This window comes from Marmota marmota, unplaced genomic scaffold (assembly GCF_001458135.2).
Source record: "Marmota marmota marmota unplaced genomic scaffold, marMar, whole genome shotgun sequence".
Classification (NCBI taxonomy): Eukaryota; Metazoa; Chordata; class Mammalia; order Rodentia; family Sciuridae; genus Marmota; species Marmota marmota.
The window spans coordinates 13,820,812-13,840,526 of record NW_026000164.1 but is presented as its reverse complement, the minus strand read 5'-3'; the positions used below and the strand labels follow the sequence as shown (position 1 = coordinate 13,840,526).

Here is a 19,715-nt window from a genome sequence, read left to right as displayed (position 1 = left end):
TTTGTGACATTTGAGAAGGCAGAAAACAAATACCTCCCCCTTCCTAGCAGAAAATTTCCTCTTTCCAAATTTGCGTGTGCTCTGTCAGTGCCTGCTAGCTTGTAAGACATAAATATATGTATTCATACTTCAACAGATGTAAACAACTCCAATTTTGTTATTATTTTAGACCATGAGGAGATATTTTTTTTCTTTTTCTGCTCAGATTTCACTGAATTCCCACACACACTCCATGCACCCCTTCCCCCAATGCTCATACTCACCTTGTACTTACCCAACAGAAAGAATAAAAGCCACAAGCGGGTTGCAGAATTTTTCTGTAAAGCAGATAATTTTAGTTTCAAATTAAAAATGAAGACCATACCTTCTAAGCATCCTGTCTGTCACAGGACAATAATTAAATCATTTCACACTTCTAGGGATTTTAGCACTGCTGTTTTTCTCTTAGAGTTTAATACCTGCCCTTGCATAAATAATACCAAATGAATTATATTTCTATAGAGATCGGAAGCACTTTAGGTTCATATCAAACTTAAAACAATGGCTGAGAGAGAAAATGCATTGAAGGGGTCTCCGATGGAGAAGAGAGCTCAGGCAGAACTCAGGAGCATTGTAGAAAATAATATGACTCTGGACACTGAGCAGAGAAAAATAAATAAACTTTTTTTATGACACTGTAGGTGTTTTCCCTAAGTTTGCATTATATGCTTTCTCTTTCTCCTCTGACACTCCCTTGTCAATTGAATTTCAATGGGAACAGCAGTTGCCTTACACAAACCCGCTCTCTGCTTCCTGTGGTCCTGCAGCTCACTGTCAACCTACCCCACAGGACACCTTGTTATTTCTCTTCACACATCTTGATGTGGCTGCTATTCTTCTTGCAGAGCAAGCTCGGATTGGGAGAACACGCCGTTAGAACTTTTGGCTTTATTTTTCACAGACTGAAAGCAAGCTCAAGGTGGACAGTACGTACCCAGGCTCTAAAATGTGTGTTCCACCCTGTGTTCTGTATCCACAGGTGTCTTATTCGGAGCATCCAAGCTAATGGACAGTTAAGGAAACGACCCAACAGCTGTTCATACTCCCTGGCTATTGCCAATCTTGTTCCCTGCTCCAGGCGATAGTGGATTACATAATTCGTGCACAGCTAAACAAGCAAAGAAGCTTTGAGGTCCCCACCCATGCTCTCCTCAAAACTCTCAGTTATACCATTTATCAAATTTGCTTAAGGCCAGGCTTTTTACCTGTTCACAGCTTGGCTAAGAATCAAAGAGATGTTTGCTTTGGAAGAATAAAAATCCTTTAAACCAAATGTGGTTTGGATGCCTCCTTGATTTTAAAATAAGTCTTTAACCAAATACTGTTACCTAGGTTTCTTTCTCACAGCTCACATTTCGCATTTCATCACCTAAAATGGTAACCCCCGTGTCTTCGTTCATCCCCACAGGCTCATTGCAAGACTAGTGAGAGTCTTCTGCTATCTTCAATAGTATTTTTCATTGATGTCAAGCTCTTAGATGAAAAGATATTCTATATATGGCTTTGTAATTTTTTCTATAACAATACTGTTTTTGCTTGATATTGACTAAAGCTTGAATGGCTTTTCTTTGTTTTAATCAACAGCACACATGGCTTCCTCTTCTTGCCCCAACACTATTAATATCTGTTACTCAGCTGGGCTATGACCACAGACTTTGGTATTCAGATTTACGACTGCAAATGTAAATATATGTAAACAGCAAAAATTAAAATGATTATTTAGTGTTTAAATTATAAAAGAAAAAGTTCTCATACTCTTGAATTAAAGTTCTATCCATAAATTAATTTTTTTTCAATTTGTCTTTCCTAAAATAGGCCACAGGGGACTAGAATAAGTAAGATGATATGTTTCATATTAATAACTAATTTTTATAAATACATTGTAACACAATTGTCAGTTTTTTCACTGCTGTGAACAAAAGACCCAACAAGAACAATTTTAAGGAAGAAAAGATGGTTTAGAGGCTCACAGTTTCAGAGGTCTCAGTCCATTTGAATGGAGTATGGCCAACTCCATTCCTTAGGGCTCTACTTGAGAGGAAGCATCATGGCAGAAGGGTGTGGTGAAGGAAAGAGGCTGAGAACATGGCACCAAGAAGTAAAGAGAGAGAGAGCTCCCCACACCAGGATAAAATATAAACCCCAAGGGCATGCCCCCAGTGACCCACCTCCTCCAGCCACGTCACACCTTACTGCCACAGTTACCACCCAGGTAACCCCCATCAGGAGATTAGCACTGATGAGATTAAGATGCTCATAACCCAATCAGTTCACCCCTAAACCTTCTTGCATGGTCTCCCACATGAGCTTTGCAGATCACTTCCTATCTAAACCATAACAAGGAGCAAAATAAAAACTTTCCACTTGGTCATTGAAATAGTACCAGATAAGACTTCACAGCTATTTTATCCCAGCCCAGGAACAGAAACCCATCTGGTTGAAACCCAGAGGCCTTCCCTGACACCCTCCTTATTTACCCACCTTTCTTCCCTTCTACATCTCATTATCCTCTTTCATGTTTTTCATAATCCTTGCTACTGTCTACTTATTTGCTTTTAATTTATTGAGAATAAAAGAAGATACCTTTTATGTCTTTACCCCAGCACTGTTGGGGCTTAAAGAACAGTGTGTGGGCATTCCATAAATAGTTGATGGCTGGATAAATGGATAAATGTTTTCCATCAGAGACCTCTGCACCCTATTTTAAAAATGTAGAACTTTCTCACAGAACTGTTTTTCAGGAGTGATATGTAGACAGATATATAAAGATGATATAGATATGGCTATAGATGATATATTAGCAGTCCTTGCTTTGCACAGTAGTGTGGAACTATGCAAAGGATCATTGAATCTGAAACTGTGGAAAGCAACCTTAATATTCAGTGGGAAAAATATGATTGTTCTATGACCTTTGAAAGTTTTTGTCCAGTTAGGAAAAATTCTTTTACTATCATCTATAAAAGTGTACAGCAATGAAGATATAGAGAAACTGATACTTATTTAAAACGATCAGTTGATTCCTTGTTCTCTTAGTACCCATTACAATACAGAATGGGCACCTTTTCTCATATTTTCTTTACCTTAGCAAATTTCCATACTTCTTACTAGGTTTGGATTAGTTCTCAGCGTTTTAATTCTGCTCACTCTCAATATTATAAAATAGATCCAAGAATTCCACAAAAGTGAGTTAGTTGCCAGCATAGTCCTTTGGGACAGCTTCACCCTGTTTGTCATGAGCACCTGTGGTCTTATGTTCCTGAGTTTTCCTTTGCTAAATGTTTGCCTCCAGGGGAAGAGTCTCAAATAGCACCAACACCCATGTTCTCACCTTCAGTTATTTTCTCCAACTCCATTCATATTTGATTGGAGTTTTATTTAAATTACTTCCCATTTCTTGTCAGCACTTTCATTTTTGTTGGCCAATTTCTTCTTTGGATTACCCATGTTTGAAAAATGTCTTACTGGTTCCCCACTGGGAGACAGATGACAAAACCACATGCCCTATACAAGCTGCCTAAAGTGACTAACAGATGCTTGGTGACCAATTGCAGACAGATGACAGCAGGGATGTGATTGGTCACTGACTTGAAAACACATCTGTCATTCATGTAGTGATTTGTAGCCTGAGTAACTAGCAGTGAAATCTGTGCTTTCTGCAATTACTTATGGCTACTATACTAGAATTTAAGCCACGTTGTCAGAGGACTGGTGTTAATTCAACTGCAGTAACTAAAAGACATGTGTGTTGGGACCATGCAAAGTAAAGACTGCCAGTAATTGAAAACTTAATTTCTCTGCCAAACTTTCGAATGACCTCTGAATAACTTTATATATTATAGAAGCCACTTTAGAAACATGGAAAATCACATATCCAAAAAACAAACAAACAAACAAACAAAAACAGTCTTAATGCTTTTCATTGAGTCACCTTTAACCATAACCACAGCATGGGTTTAGGAAAACAAAATGTAATTATAGAATTATATACTTGCATTTCACATGGAGAACATATTAAAACACAGATTGCTGATCCCATCCCCAGGGTTTGGGGCACTATCTGAAAATGCAGCTCTAGTGAGTTCCTGTGTACTCAGATCTGGGAACCACATTTTGAGAATCAGTATCTTAGGCACAATCAGAAGGGAATTTCATAGAGGGGGAAGAATCAGAGATTCCATGGCAAGAACACAGGCCCTGAATCAAAGAGCTTAAAGGGATCTTAGAAGTCCCCAAGTTAAGCCTTTGTTTCACAATTGAGGACAAGAAATCCAGAAAAATTCAAGTGATTTAATGAAAATACAGAGTTAGACTGTGGTGAAGTCTGGGTCTACACCCTAGAATCTATTCCCAGAAATTCTGGAAGCCTGGTTTTGTAATAAGCCCTCTTTTTAATAGATATCAGCTGAACATCTCACACACACGCACACATACACACATGTACACATACGTGTGTGCGTGCGCACACACACACACACACAGGTCTTCAAGCCTTACTGATCATGAAAGGAGTCTTGAGGTATTAAAAATTAGCATTCCTGAGGTCCCAGCTAAAATTTTCATATTTCAAAGGTGGAGGCTATAGGCAAAGGGTTCTTTAAGAAGCATTGCTCTTGAGTCGTGAAAGCAACATTCTAAGCCACAGAATCTATGAATAGAAAAGAACAGAATGCCAACATTTCTTTGAATGTTTTTACCGAATACTTTCACAGGCTGCAAAATTTCCCCAAGCAATCCTCTGAGGAGGAGGAGGCCACTGTCTGTCTCTCTTCTTGGAGAAACCTGAGATGGGTCTCCTCCACCCTCAGAATCTCATTTTTCTCATCTATAGAGAGGGAAATTATATGAGGATACAATGAGATACAATAAATGAAAGCAATTTGTGAACACTAAAATATTACACCAATATTAGCTGTTAAAGTCATTAGGGAAAAGCCTAGAGAGACTGAAGTTCTTTCCTAAATACCTAATGTGTCATCTACAGATAATGAGTCTTAGAAATACTATAGTAGACTCATCCTGGCAGAAGCTCCCTAATAGGCCAAAGGGACCAGAGGAGGCAAACCCTCAATGAAATCACAGAATGTTTCCCTCATAGGCCCCAAATTACCCGGACCAAGAATTGCTGACTAAGCTGCCTTCCCATCTGGAACCACATTAAATAAAATATATCCTGAGATAAATGGCTTTCTTAGAGAATATCTAGGCTAATCTCTGTCTCCAGGACATTTCCTGCCTCTTCTGACTCATAATTAAAATGGGGATTGGAACCCAGACAATTCTGACTTCCTGAGATTTACTTTAGCAAAGCTAAAAATAATAATAATAAAAATGGTCTGTTTACCCTCAACTCTGCCCTCACCGTGAAGAAGGGTTCCTAGAGTTGGATTTTAAAAAATACAAAAAGAAGAGAGCATCTTCATATCCCAGCAGGGCAAATGGAGGAGGAAGGGACCCCATTACAAAAGATGCTCCCAGGACAGGGGCCTTTTCACCCACTTTAACCAGTATTTATTGAGCATTTACATTCTGGCTTTCCCTGCCACTTGCTATAGAAGTAATGACCCTACAAAACTTCAGATCATTCACTGGAGCATGGGACAATGAGCAGTTTCAGGAGTACAGCCCACATATAATGTTGGTGAATCTGAGCCTCTAAAAGGTGCTTACTTGAACTACAGAAGGTTCCCCTAGGCCAATTAGCCCCTTTCAGAAGATGTGGCTTCAAGTTGTTTTATATGCATGTAAAATATCCAGATCTGAGCTTTCTTGAAAGTCCCTGCATCTAAGAAACCCCTAAATAAAGATCAAAGTAAGAAAAGCGAGGCTCCATAAAATAAAATTATTTACATGGCCTTACAGCATTCTAGGGAAATTATGTTCTAAGAACTCCTGGGGAGGAAGCTACAGCCATGAGCTTGGAAATCTGGAGTTGAGGCTGGAACTAGATCCCCATGGACCAGGAGCTACATGCCCAAGACTGCTCCTCATCAGGAGGACTCACAGGTATTGAGGTTGCCCACAAAGCTCAGAGACACTTGAGGATCCTGTGTAGAGTTCGTACTCAGTTCTAAGGACAATCAAACATCCAACTCCTTCCCTAAATCAGCTCTTGCTGCAGAATTCCCTCTTTCGCCCAAAGCACTAGAATTCCCAAGGCAATCAATTTCAACATCTCATTTTTTATTTACTCTTCTTGATGAATTTTTGATTCACCCTTCCTTCCACCTTTCATCCCAAAGTCTAGGCTCTAGAAAGCTTTTATATTTCCATCATCTTTCTAGAAAGAATCCCTCCTAACTATCCAGTTACACCCAGGCACTATCAATTTGTTCATTCATTTGTAATTGTGGAAAGCATTTGGGCTAAAACAAAACCCACAGTCAAGTGGGGAGAGAGAATCATTTAAAGTAACTGTTATTTGAAAAGAATCTGTTATTTGTAAAGATTCACACCATTACCTCTTCCTAGAACTCACATTTTCTCTCTTATATTCTTCAGTCTTTAAACACTTCTGATTTGTATTTAAAGATTCTAGATCCTTCTGGAAGCTTACCCCATCCCCCTCTGCTGATAGAGGTGTCTCTCCTGTGTGCTTCCACAAGTGCCTAACAGAACCATGACACTCGCCTGCTATTTATGTGCCTGCATGCTCCTGCCACAGAACTGTGTGATCTAGGACAGGAACTGGGTCCTATTCATTTCTGTGTTCCTGATACTTAACATAGAGCTGGGCATGTTGTGTTCGTTACATATTTTTGCATGGATAATGAAAAACTATAAGTGAAGAATCATAGAAAGTTGTGGAACAGAAAAGGGGAAAAATACTCTATTTAAGTAAGGGAGTAAAGACAATTTTCATGGCAGAGATAGTATTCAAGTAAAGCACTGGAGCATGAACAGGATTTCCAGAATTTAATAAGATCAAGGGCTTGGGGGTGGGTGATACACAGAGGATTACTCATAACCTAACTGATTCTCTCTGCCTCCAAACTGCTACTTCTCTAAAGATAATTTTTCCTACACCTTACTTTTACCAAGTTTTTTCTTCTCTCTTGTAGAGAACCTTCATCAACTCCTATTCTATCTAACACAATAGAATTCAAGCAAGTTAACTTGCACCAGAAGGGTCTTGCTATTATTCCCCAACACTTTTTTCTGACTCTAACTTCCATTTGTGGCCACTCTACACAAATCAGGCCCATTTGTTCTCTGACACCAATGTCATGCTTGGCATCACCTAATTCTCCATTTCTCTTATCTCTTTGCCATAAAAACTCTGTCTTTGAAAACCCCACTTCTGCTGGGCACAGTGGTGTATGCCTGTAATCCCAGCAGCTTGGGAGGCTGAGGCAGGAGAATCGTGAGTTCAAAGCCAGCCTCAGCAATGGTAAGGTGATAAGTAACTCAGTGAGACTCTTTCTTTAATACAAAATAGGGATGAGGATGTGGCTCAGTGGTTGAATGTCCCTGAGTTCAATCCCCGTAGCAAAAAAAAAGAAAAACGAAAACCCTATTTCTACATAGTCTTCCTTTTTCATTCAAAGTCTTCCACCTCTAAAAAGCTTGACTGAACATCTTTTATCATTTAATTAAATGCTCTATTGTCTAACTATAAGTCTTCTCTGTCTCTCTGATGAATGCCCTGCTAATGTGTGCACAGGCTAGGATACTGGCCACAGTCATCTTGTAACATGCACAATGTCTCAGACAAATAATCTATGAATGAAAAACTCTTGTTAATCAAAATATTGCTTTAAGGAGAAATGAGCCCTTCGCTTCATGCAGACATTTTGTGATTCTGAGTGCTCAGATGATAGGTTTACTTATGACCAGTTCAGAGCGAAGAAAGAAAATTCTTTCAGTTTTGTCTAGAAATCACTGACTTTGTCTATGCAATGAAATAAAACTTTCTACATACTGTTCTGGTGTATTAGCACACAGTAGGGTGACAGTAGATACTTGCCATGTACTGTGTATCTCAAAAAGCAAGAAAAAAAAACTTGAATGTTTTCCCCATAAAGAAAGGATAATGTTGGAAGCGATAGATGCGGTGAGCCTGGGTTGAACATTATTCAGTATAGCCATGTATCAGAACATCACATGGTACCCTATAAATTTGGACAGTTTTTATGCTTTTACGTCTGTGTTCAAAAATAATTTTAAATTAAAGCAAAACTTCCTACTTTCCTGTTTCATTGATAGAATTATAACTATTGTTATTTTTGCCTCACATGGTCCCACTAATGACATTTTAACTGAACGACCAGCCGTTGGTGATAGCTAAATCACCTTCGCTGCTTTTGCCCTGGTTCTTGTAATCATGGGGCTTCTTCATGCTTTCCAGTGCTCAGGTTTTGTCCCTCATCAAACCCCATGGATATCAGTCTCAAACCTGAATTATAAGACATTTGGAGGGACAGAGGCTCCACACCTCATGTAACAGAGTGACCTCATCACACACAACAAGCTGAGGGGCCTGGAGAATCCATCACCTAACCTTTCCCAGCCTCTGTTCATCCGTGTCCCATTGTTGGGTGTCCAAGTTTAACAGTAAATGCTTTCCAATGGGAAACTGTAGCAGAATTTTTTTCCCCCACCTCTGGTCCCTATTGTGTGTTCAGCTGCAGTGGAACTAGCTGCTAATCAAATCCAAAGACTCTTGTCCATAAACAAACCCAGCATTGTGGCCTCCCCCGGGGCTGGAACACAGCAATCCAACAAACAATTCAGTCAGGTGATGGCAGGTGGAGCATCAGCAAGAGCAGTTCCCGGACATTTCTGCCTGTGCTCTCAGGGGAGCCCTTCCTCAGTAAGCAGCACTGGCTGGTTGAACCACCACACCAGGCAAACTGGTGCTCTTTGTCCTGGAAAGGGGAATGAAATGTATGCAATGAATGAGATGCAGCTAAGAAGGTCTGCTCTAATGACAGCATTTGTTAAGCAAGGGAGTGCATTCTCCCAAACGCAGTGTAGTAGAAAAAAAATAACATAGAGCATATTCCAAGAGGAAAGAAGGAAATATTGAACCAAAATACTCACTGGGTCTTTATCATGGAATAGGGAGATGAAAGTAGAGGAGTATGGTATTGAAGACCTTTGTGGTCAGATGTATTGGGGCTTAAATCTCAGTTATGCTTCTGACTAGTTTGTGATATTGGGTAAGTCACTCAACCATTCAGAGACTTGGTCCCTTCATTTAGCAGGGGTGGGGGAAAGAGTCTTTACCCTATAGGCCTATTAGGAGCATTTGGTCTAGCACTGATTCTAAAATTTTAGTACCATGGCATCCACCAGATAGGACACATTCAATAAACACAAACTATTGGTACTAATGTTGGTGAATGGTGCTCAGGAAAGAAAAAGAGCTGGAAGTGATAAGCAAAGAGCAAGGTCTTCAGGTTCTAGAAGCAATTGGTGGTAGACAACAAAGTCTCCTTGTCCCTGGCCATTCCTAGGGACAACACCTCAGAGGTACTAGTGGACACTGAACTTTCACATAGTGCCACGATCCTCAGAGCATGACAAGGGAACTAAAGACACCAATAGCCAGAATGAAGGCAGAGCACAAGATGTGTATTTGTATGTAGCAGGAGACTGGCCTTTGGGTACATGAGCACTGACAATGGAAATATCCTCAAAGTACAAAGGATAGAGCAGGAGACTGGAAATGTCAGAGAAAACTGTTGTTCAGGACACAGTTTTTGGCTACGACAGCCAGTTAATATTTTACCTCTCTTTGATAGAGAGCTAGGGGTGAGAGCAGAGGGACAGGTAGACACTAAGTGAAAGGTTATTCCAATCCCATGAATTGAACAACAACAAACATGGATTGAGCACCTACTATGTTCCAGTTCTGGCATTGAAAAGAAAAAGGACTGGACACAATTTGCTAGCAATGTATTAGGAAAAGTGAGTTCCAGGAAAAAGATACATACTCCTAAGTAATATTGTGACTTCCTTTGAACATAATAGAAATGACCCAAGATGATTTGGCAATTGAAGTTACTTTATATAGAAACCTCCAGACGGAAATAATACCAGTTAAATGTTGTCTCATGGGATATAACATAATTCCTGAAGATTTTCTAAACGTGATTAATATTTCCATGCTTTATTCTGTCTAGTATGTTCCTTGAATGCTTCTCAATTGAACATATGCTTCTCACTGGACTTTTCCCCATCCTTTTTCCACTGATCATCTGATTATCAGTTTCTAAGTTTCTCCACTCACCCCGGCCCCCATATTGTGGATTTTGTTCCTTGCTCTCATTGGTCTAAGCTTCTCTACTCCTCCAATTCGGAGATTCCTGATCTCTTTCCAAGTCTTAAAGGTGCTCCCATCCCACTTCAGTATTGGTGCATAATAGATAAAACTATCTGAACTTTCTCAAGGGACAAATTGTAATTTTGTTAAATGCTACCAAGAGTCAAGATAGCAATCCCATGTCCAGTTAAAAAAGTAATGGAATCCATTTCAGTGTGAGGAAAAAAAAATGGCCTCTAATACTTGGGTTGACTTTCTTTGCTTAAAAAAAAAAAAAAAAAAAAAAAACCACCAAAATCAAGGTAAGAAGAAACGCTCCACCTTCATGTCCTATACTTGTTTTTTCAGTTTCTGTTGGTGTAATGCATGGTAATGACAAAATTGGTTACCCCTGTTTATGGACTTGGATAAGGAAGGGGCCAATGTGAGATGGGAGGAAAAGAGAGAAATTTTTATGGTTCAAAATGATATTAGACCTTTTAAAAGAAATGATTGAACCTATACTCTTTTTGAATTGAAACAGAATTGTTTAACATTACTCAGTACAGCTGGTGAACAGCAATCAAGGCAAAAAACAGCCCAGCAAGCTGCCAGACCAATGTACAGACACATCGTGGGCTGAAGGGAGCCCATGTGCTCCAACCCATGAAAGAAGCCTCTTAGGGTCCTCTTGCTCCATGATCCTCCATCAAGGGCGCACAGGGATGGGGACAGTGGGCTAGAAGCATTTGGGAAGAGTTGGCTCCAGGTACCAGATTGCCCAACTCTGGCCCTATACCCAGGAAGTGAAGGTCCTAATAGTGAGGAAACTCTTTTCTGGAACAGCTGCTATTGCTTTTGTCTTCAAATACCCGCTCTGAGAAGAGCAAAGGGGGTACAGGGTTGCTCCAGAGTTGATTGACTTCATGGGATCATTATGGCAAGAGACATCTGGAGCCTAGAAAATTTGGAAGGCAAACAAGACAAACCCACCCCAGAAATATATCTCCAGGGATAGCCCATAGGACCCAATGACATTTGCCCAGTCTAGGTGGAGGGAAACTCAACACTCAGTAAATAGTATTTTCTATAAGGTCTGCAGCTTCTCTCTCCAAACATAGGGCTTCTATCTCTCCCTTGTTCTTGGATTTTTTTCCCTAAGGTTTCAGTTCAAGCCCACTTTTATTTCTTTTGTCTTCTTGATTCTGCTGCCTTTGAAATTAATAACTCTCATTTAATCTCTTGCAAAAGCACATCACGGGATGACATATTAGAAACCCACAGCGTTAGCCTGCATTTAGAAATGTGGATCTGTTTAGAGAGAAATTGGTAGAAATCCACATCTACCCACTTATAATTCCAGCTGAATTGCTTTTGATCTACTTCTCGAAACCAAATTCATTTATGACAGCCTTGAACTACATCTTCAAATCCCCAGATATCACATATCAGAAGGCAAACTCTGTGATTCCCTCAACATCAGACTAAAATCGCTATTTTAAAAGGCTAAAAACCCCACTCCAGGCTGAAGTTGCTTGGAATCCTAATACTGGCATAGACAATAAAAGCATTTGACTTTCACTTCTCTGTGATCAAGAATGTGGTTGTCAGACCCAAATTTGATCTGACTCACTTTCAACTAGAGCCAATTGTACACTAGTCATTCCAAATAATAACAGAACAAATAAATAACTCCCTGAAGGGTGCCAAGCCCTAGAGCGACATGCATCAAAGAGGTTTGTTGGCCCTGCAGTTTACCCACCTGCAGTGCAAGAGGCCCACTCCCATGAACCCCAGGGCAGCTCAGAAGTTTCCCAGGCTCCTGGGACCAGCTGAGGAGTTAGATGGGACCTACCAGAGCCCCGCAGCTGTGTCTTCCCTGGGGAGACTCTCACCCTTGGATATGTGGAAGGGTCCTCCAGGGGAATAATAGAAGACAGTGTTTAGTCAGCTTGATCTTTAACTGGCACAAGCCAGTTCCTCAGCATTATTGGTTCCCATCTAAACAACACACTGTTTGCTGGGACAAAGACTTTTTTAGTTTGCTGTACCGGATGTTTGCTTGTTTCCATTTTTCTACTTCCAGATTTTTAATGAGAATCCATAAAGTTACCAAGCAATTTTTTTGTGATTCTAATTTACCCATATTGAACTAAATAAATTGAATTTCCATCTTAATTGGTTCATTTGGTAGCAAGAAATGCACATGTTAATGTGTGTATAGCTGTTAAAAAAACATTGCATGGATCAATTACAATGTTGATGGAAATGAAGGATACGCAATTATGCATGTAAATATTTTTTAAAGTGATGCCAGAAAATATAAAGGTATATGAGAGTGTAAATAATATCTATTTTGAGGATTATGAGTATGTTTTTCCATAAAATGTGAATACCTTGTACTATAAATATGTATTTTCCTACAATGGGAAAAAGGGCTGTTTCTTTTAATGTTTTTGTATTTTCCTAATAATAATATAAAAATTTAAAATATCCTTTCATTAATTTTTCATATGATTAAAATTAATCAGCGTATTTACAAGTTTGACATGGACTGGATAGTATTTGAGAATCTGCATGTTCCCAGAGACATTATTTAAAAATGAAATTATATTGTATATTTTAAGAAAATGAGAAGAAAGATTTTATTTTATTGGTGCAAGATTTAAGCACATACACTTGTTTAACATGATCTAATAAATCACTTGCTTTATTTCCCATAGAAGCCTTAGGTTTCCCCATTTGAAGCTCTTTTAAGAAATGCATCGTACAAATTTTAAAATAAAAAAAAAAATGCATTCGGCACAGAAGGCAATTTTTTGTAATGAATATATTTTTTCAAAAAGCTAAATTGACCATTGCAATCAGGTTCTCCAAAGCTGCAGGGCATTTTTTTTTTCTTTAAGAATTCAAATCCTGGCTTGCCATGGACTCCACACTTGGCCATTTGGCAGATGTTCACTACACCTCTGATGATCTTATGCTCATAAATGAAGGTCACCATATGTTAAAACCAAAAAGAGAGTTCTGGTACTGGAAGCAGTGGTCCATGGCTAAAACTAGAAAAGGCCGTATTCTCAGCAAACAGGGAAGGATATAAGGAAAACATTGTTCTAAAAATACTGTATGGATTGCATTTGTCTTAGCCTGAATGAAGACTTTCTCTGTCATTCGAGATTGTTACCAAATTATATTCCTTGTTGACTAAATCTGCCCTGTGAGGCCCAAAGCCCTGGCTTGCTCTCTGGCCAGCCCAATGTCTTCCAAAGAGTCCCATACATGGATGATACCTGCTCTTCTTCCATTATTATAGCAGGGGACAGTTTGAGTGCAGTGAAAGATGTTAAGACCAAACCAAAAACAAGAGAATAACACTAAGAAAGCCTTTTATAATATATCTCTTTGACATTAAGAATGTCCTAACCACTTTTCATTAGCTTTAAGGCAAATTAAAAAGGCAACATCTGGATCTGTTACCCCTTCTTCAGAGAAAGACCTAATAGTAGTCAGGGTAAAGAGGACCCTTACACACAGAGCCCTGACCTTGTACTCTTTAGGGGCTTTAGCCAAGACAGTTGAAACTCAGAAGGTGGGACAACTTTCTTTCACAAACAAACACTTTAAATATTTGGACATGAGAAGATACAAATGCAAGCAGTTTTTGCAGGGAGTAAGGAGTGACTATCAATGACCCTCACATTTTTTGTTAAGCTACAGATATCACGAGTGCTGTGTTCTGATCCCTCTGTGTTCTCTCTGGTTTGTTGAACTCAACTAGGTGGATTGATACTTTAGAGTGAAATTTCCCAGGTCAACCTTGCTGATGTCACCTGGGCATCTACTGAAAATGCCATCTCTTGGAGCCCCCTCCCAGAGTCGAGAGAAGCAAAATGTGGAATAGGGATCTGCATTTTGGCAAGGTCTGCAGGTGTCTGGGATGCACGTGAAGGTAAAAGAGGCACCACTGTTGTCTAAACTGGGTGCAGTTTCTTGACAACTGTAAAGACCTAAATTTAGTGAGAATAACCAGCTGAAAATCTGGTACATATCATTTAAGACTCTAGAGAAGGAACTAAAATACAGTATTTAGTAAAAAGAAGTCATGACTCTTTAATGTATCCTTATTTAGGATTGTCTTCTCACTTTTTTTTTTTTAAATCTATGACTCAGATTGCCTTCTCTTCATTCCTGTCACACAACTTTCCTCCTCTCACTTCACTGGGTCAAACTTACCTTCGGGCATCTTAAGCATTCTCTTGGTATCCTGAGAAAATGACAGTGACAGAAGTAAAACTCGGTAATGAAAAAGACAGAACATGCCCCACTGGGCTTAAATAATGGGAGTTCTTATTTAGTATAATAGTTTACAGTTTATGAATGTTACATGTTGCCTATTTACCTTTCCCACCAACCTGTCAGGTAGGCAACACAAGTAACATCGTCATAAGTTCCAACTAAGAGCTAAAAAACCTAAGGTTGCAGAAAATTTGGTGGCTCATTAGCATCCTATACTGAACCACAAGAAAAATGGAAATGAAATGCTGCCTCCTGAATCCAAATTCAAGCTCCTTCCTGCGGACTGAAAGCTCCATCAGCAGGGGCTGATGAATACCTGCCTATGGGTATTACCAAGGTCAGTTTATGGTGGCTGCCACTTGGAGTCCCCTGTTTGCAGAATGCTGTTTATGATTTCATGGGAAAGATCAAAGTCAAACAGTGCAGGAGTCAGGGGGGAAGGGGCCTTTCATCCAGGGCTGCTTCACCAAAGTTAACATCTTCTCTTTATTAAATCCTCTGTGTGTTCAGCACCTTATATCAGTTGCCTCAATTCATACTCATATGTCAATCCTTGAAGATAAGTATCAGTGCCCCCAAGTTAGAGAGAAGGATGTTGACCTGAGAAAGACCACAATATTTTTCTCATAGTCACACAGCTAATAACAAACGAGGTGGCTTGTGGCTCAATTTCTTCCATCTTAGAGCTTTGATATTGGACCATTAGGGTTAATATTTCTAATGGATCAACTCCATCCAGCTTCATTGATTCTACCTCTTAAATCAGAATCACCAAAGATGGGTCCCAGGCATATGGATGCTGAAATATGACTAGTCAATCTGCTGAACATTAAAGACAGAACCGCTGCTCTGTTATTTGGCCTGTTAGTATATATACATTAGATTTTAGGTTTGAAGTGAGAGGCAACTAGGAGGTAAAACCAATTTATTAGCCAAAAGGAGAAGGGGCATTATGTAAATAATGGAGAGAAAAAATACCCAAATTAGAATTTAAAGATGTTTGTCTTATTACCCACATGTCATTGAATACAGCCCCCTTACCATCTCTGACCCTGAGTATCAATTAAAAAAAAATCCTACTCAGCCTGCCTGAGTAAGGTTATTATGAAAATAAGATCGGAAAAAGAATATGGAAAATTCTTAGAAGTAAAGGCCCCCTAGCTACATTGATGTTATGGTGAAATTAATGCTTCAAATAAGTAGTCTTGTTGCTTTGAATAATAAATGGTTTGGAAAAGAAGAGGGAGATTTCTCAATTCTGGAGGTAGCAGTAAGTCAAAAACCATGATAATTGAGAGTGATCCAGGTGGGTAGAGTGTGATTAGCAGAGTCACTCCAGAGAGCTCTCAGGTCTGCAAGACACTTGTGACACTGCCAGTGAAAGAATGAAGGACAGAGCTGGAGAGGTTTCTCCTGGAGGTCTGAGACAGGAAATGGGCACCAGGTGATGGTTAGTAAGGCAAGAGGCTTGGTATAGAAGACAGTCAAAGGATTGGATCATCTTGGAAAAGAATATTCGAGGTCATCTATTTATTTTTTCACTTATTTGTCAGACATCTATTGGACATCTTTCAATGGACCGTGCTAGCTCCCCAGGGCTCTCTGGATGAGTGAGAGAGACTCTGTCTTCAAGAGGTGCATGGTGTGGGTGGGTAGAGCTGTGCTGGCAAACTGCCAGCTCTTCAGCAGCAACCCTGCTGACAGAGGAGGGGCCATAGGGGGCTTAAAGAGAAGATGGGAAGACTGGAGGCTTTGCCTTTAAGACCTTTTGTGCCTTCAGTTTCTGACGACTTTACAGATTCACCCACATCCCACAGCTGAAGTAGCTGGATTTGCTTTCTCTCCCTCTGTGTGTATGTTTTCAGTGCAGAGAAGCCACCTCAAGTTTGCATAAATTTTCCTGAAAAAGACATCTAGGGTGGCAGTGTTGAGGCATCTGAAGAAAGAGAGAGAGAATTCGAGACCAAATGTCCACTTCGGACCTTGAGAAAAAAAAAATTTAAAGATGAAAGGAGGACTGGGCAGAGAAGCAGAGAAGTTGTAGCAGGGGATAGCTCAGCAGGGTGGGCACAGGGAAGGACAACCTTAAGAAGCTGGGATCAGCAGACAGTATTGCTATGAGGGAATTCATGGAAGAAATGCAAAAAGCCATCGCTTCATGAAATGGCCTGTGACTTTTAAAGTTTTTTGTTGTTGTTGTTGTTGTTTTCAGAGATAGGTGGGGGAATCATGGAGTTTGTTGGAAATCTATTTTAAGAGTTTCTATAAAAGGATTTCACAAGTTAGCACCTCTTGCCAAACACAGAGTGTCTGAAGTTATAAAACTGTGAGTCTCAAGATGGTGGAATGAGATGGACATCATTACCCCAGGTACATGCATGACTGCACAAATGGTGTGACGCTACATGGTATACAATCAGAGAAGCGAAAACTCATGCTGCAATTGTGTACAATGAATCAAAATGCATTCTGCTATTATCATATATACCTAATTAAAATAAATAAATAAATTGATAAAAAATTAAAAATAATTTCAAGTTAAATTTAAAAAAAAAAACTAAGTTTCTGAGAAAAGAAGCTGTGTTGTATTTTTTAAATATACTACGTTGTTCAGCACGGCATCAGGCACCCAACATGTGTATAATAAATATGGTTAAATTGACTGGCCACAGCACCAAGAAGAACTGCATTGTCTGGATGGAGCTGGGAGGTTGAGATGGAGATGAGCAACCCTAGTGAGGCTCTCTGCTAAAGTTAGGAATCCAGGAAGAGAAAGAAGCCAACTTTACTGCAGCAATAAGAGTGTAAGCTGACCTTACCAGTCCCTGAATCAAAAGTGGAAAAGTCTAGTTGAGTAGGAAGAGAGTGAATTGGTACTGAAAACAGATTTAGGTTAGAAGTAAGAGCTCAATTGTTAGTTACTATCACTCACTTCTTTCAAGATTAATATGCAAAAATAGATTTCCTTTGTTATTATTGTTATAGTATGTATGAAGCTTAAGAATCTAAGAATTCTGCTTTTAGGAAACTCACCACGATGAATAAAGAATGCTAGAAGTAATTAAATTTTATTTCTCAAAATATTGCAAACATGAACCATCACTGGATTTCTTGCCTATCCTTAAGACAGAGAGATTTATGGTGATTGTTACCTATATGATAAATCCATAATATTACCATAATTATAATGTCCTTTAACAATGTTTCATCATAACTATTTTTTTAACCTACAGAACCCAAAATGTTTATAAAAAGCTTGTTAAATCTTACAATCTAGAAGGATCCTAATGATACCATGAAAATTTCAGCACATATAAGACTGAACCTGAAATGGATGGAAAAATGGCCTAGTGGGTAGAAACTTGAATTGGCCATAAACATCAGGAATGGAGAACAAGCTTTCCAAAGTGAGGCCGTGGCCCAAATTCCACTGAAGCCAAATGACTCTGGGTAGAAAAAAGTAGTCCAAGCTTGTAAAAAGAAGTCCCCTACCTGCATATTACTTGACCTCCACTCCTAGGCAATGGCCTGGACTGATGCCAGGAGGACACAGTAGCTTTTCCATTTATTTATTAGAATATCAACCAGAGGAGAAAACATCCTGAACTTTATGGAGAAGCTCAACTAAGCAAAGTATGAGCTAAGGCAGCTGAAGGCTCTTGGTGAGCAGGGGCTGCAGAGCAAACCACATCTCGAAGTTGTTTGAGCTGGGGTAACACATTTGCATGGTCCCGGATGGTCTCAATTTGGACATCACCCCCCCCAAGAGAAATCAAGGGCAACTCCCTTGTCTCTATGTTCAATGTTTGCAAAACTGCATTTTATATTCTGACTTCTGACTTCTGACCCTCAATGTACCTTTAACTCGTAACACCATTTTGAACAAGCCAGCTAAGTCAGTTTGCTGGGGGAATTTTGAGCAGTATAAAATCCCCACATCACAATTAGAAGTCTGATCAGAATTCACCTGAGAATGTCATCTAGGTGAGAAAGCAAGAATATCTTCAAAGGAAAATTAAACATTTAAGCCCAAAATATTTGATTTCTAAGTTTGATTTCACCGATAAAAATGATTGAAGTATTTGGGGATCTTATTTCTCTTATGTTCTTTTCAATGATTAGGTTTTACGAAAATTCAAAGTTGGGCATTGACTTATGTAGAATAATAATTTTTTTAAAAATGCCCACAAAATTAAAAAAGCAGATCTTGTTACAAATTGCTGTATGTGAAGACCAAATAAGGGACATGAAAACTTCCAATAAATTAGTAAGTTTATTATTCCAAATTTCATAGAAAGAGACCCAGGAAAACACAGTGTTGTATATTTTATAAAAGACATATTATACAATATATAGTCAGATATATTTTATTATTCCCATTCTCTGTGATATCTCATTTAATAGCCAGATAATTAAAAAGCCATATGTTCACAGTAGTTTCATTTCTGTCATAGCTGCACCTTTGAAAAAAGATACATTTGTTCCCACAAGCACATGGTTAGAATCCAGCATCTAAGGTGTTACATATTGGCTTCAGGAGTGGGCTCCCTCTTAAGGTTGTTCACTAAATAGGGGGCAAGTGTCCTGAAGAAGATTCATGAACAATAGGAGAGGGAAGGTCACCATCTAAAGACTTAAAGTACATTTTCAAAAACATAAAGCACAAAAGAATAGCACTATGGTTTTCTAAAAAATAAAATAATTAAAACATCTCAACCTCTAGTACAAATATCTCAGGTTCCAAGAGGGAGAAAAAGATAGTATTCCCCCATAATTACCTTTGAAATGAACTGCACTCTGTTTTTGATGATTTGGTCTTTAAAGCACATAATTTATTAAAAAGGAAAATAAGGAAGATGGCAAATACAAGTTTTATTTCCTATATTGGCAGACTTCTCTTTTGTTTCACTCCCATTACCTTTTAATTTTCTGCAAATCAATTCATTCCCAGATGATCAAAAGGCTAAAATGGACTCTGCTCTTTCATCAATTCCACATTTGTCTAGGATCAGGAAATTACTCCATTATGTTACTAGTTCAAAAGCTTCTCTTGGTAGTTCCTAAATCTCCTCCCAGGCCCTTCCCTCCAATTCTCTCTCTCTCTCTCTCTCTCTCTCTCTCTCTCTCTCTCTCTCTC

The 19,715-nt window shown here is 39.1% G+C and overlaps 1 protein-coding gene across 3 annotated transcripts in view; it reads right to left on the bottom strand.

Moving 5' to 3' along the window:
- The window catches only part of Ptn (pleiotrophin), a 104,940-nt gene that overhangs the window by 83,162 nt on the left and 2,063 nt on the right, over positions 1 to 19,715 (bottom strand). Inside the window, exon 1 of one of the 3 annotated variants that reach the window (XM_015493944.2) lies at positions 275 to 293. The exons of the other annotated variants lie outside the window; for them this stretch is intronic. The gene's annotated coding sequence lies outside the window, so the exon portion shown is untranslated. Of the gene's footprint in view, positions 1 to 274; positions 294 to 19,715 lie in introns of those variants that run through there. 3 annotated transcript variants of the gene reach the window in all.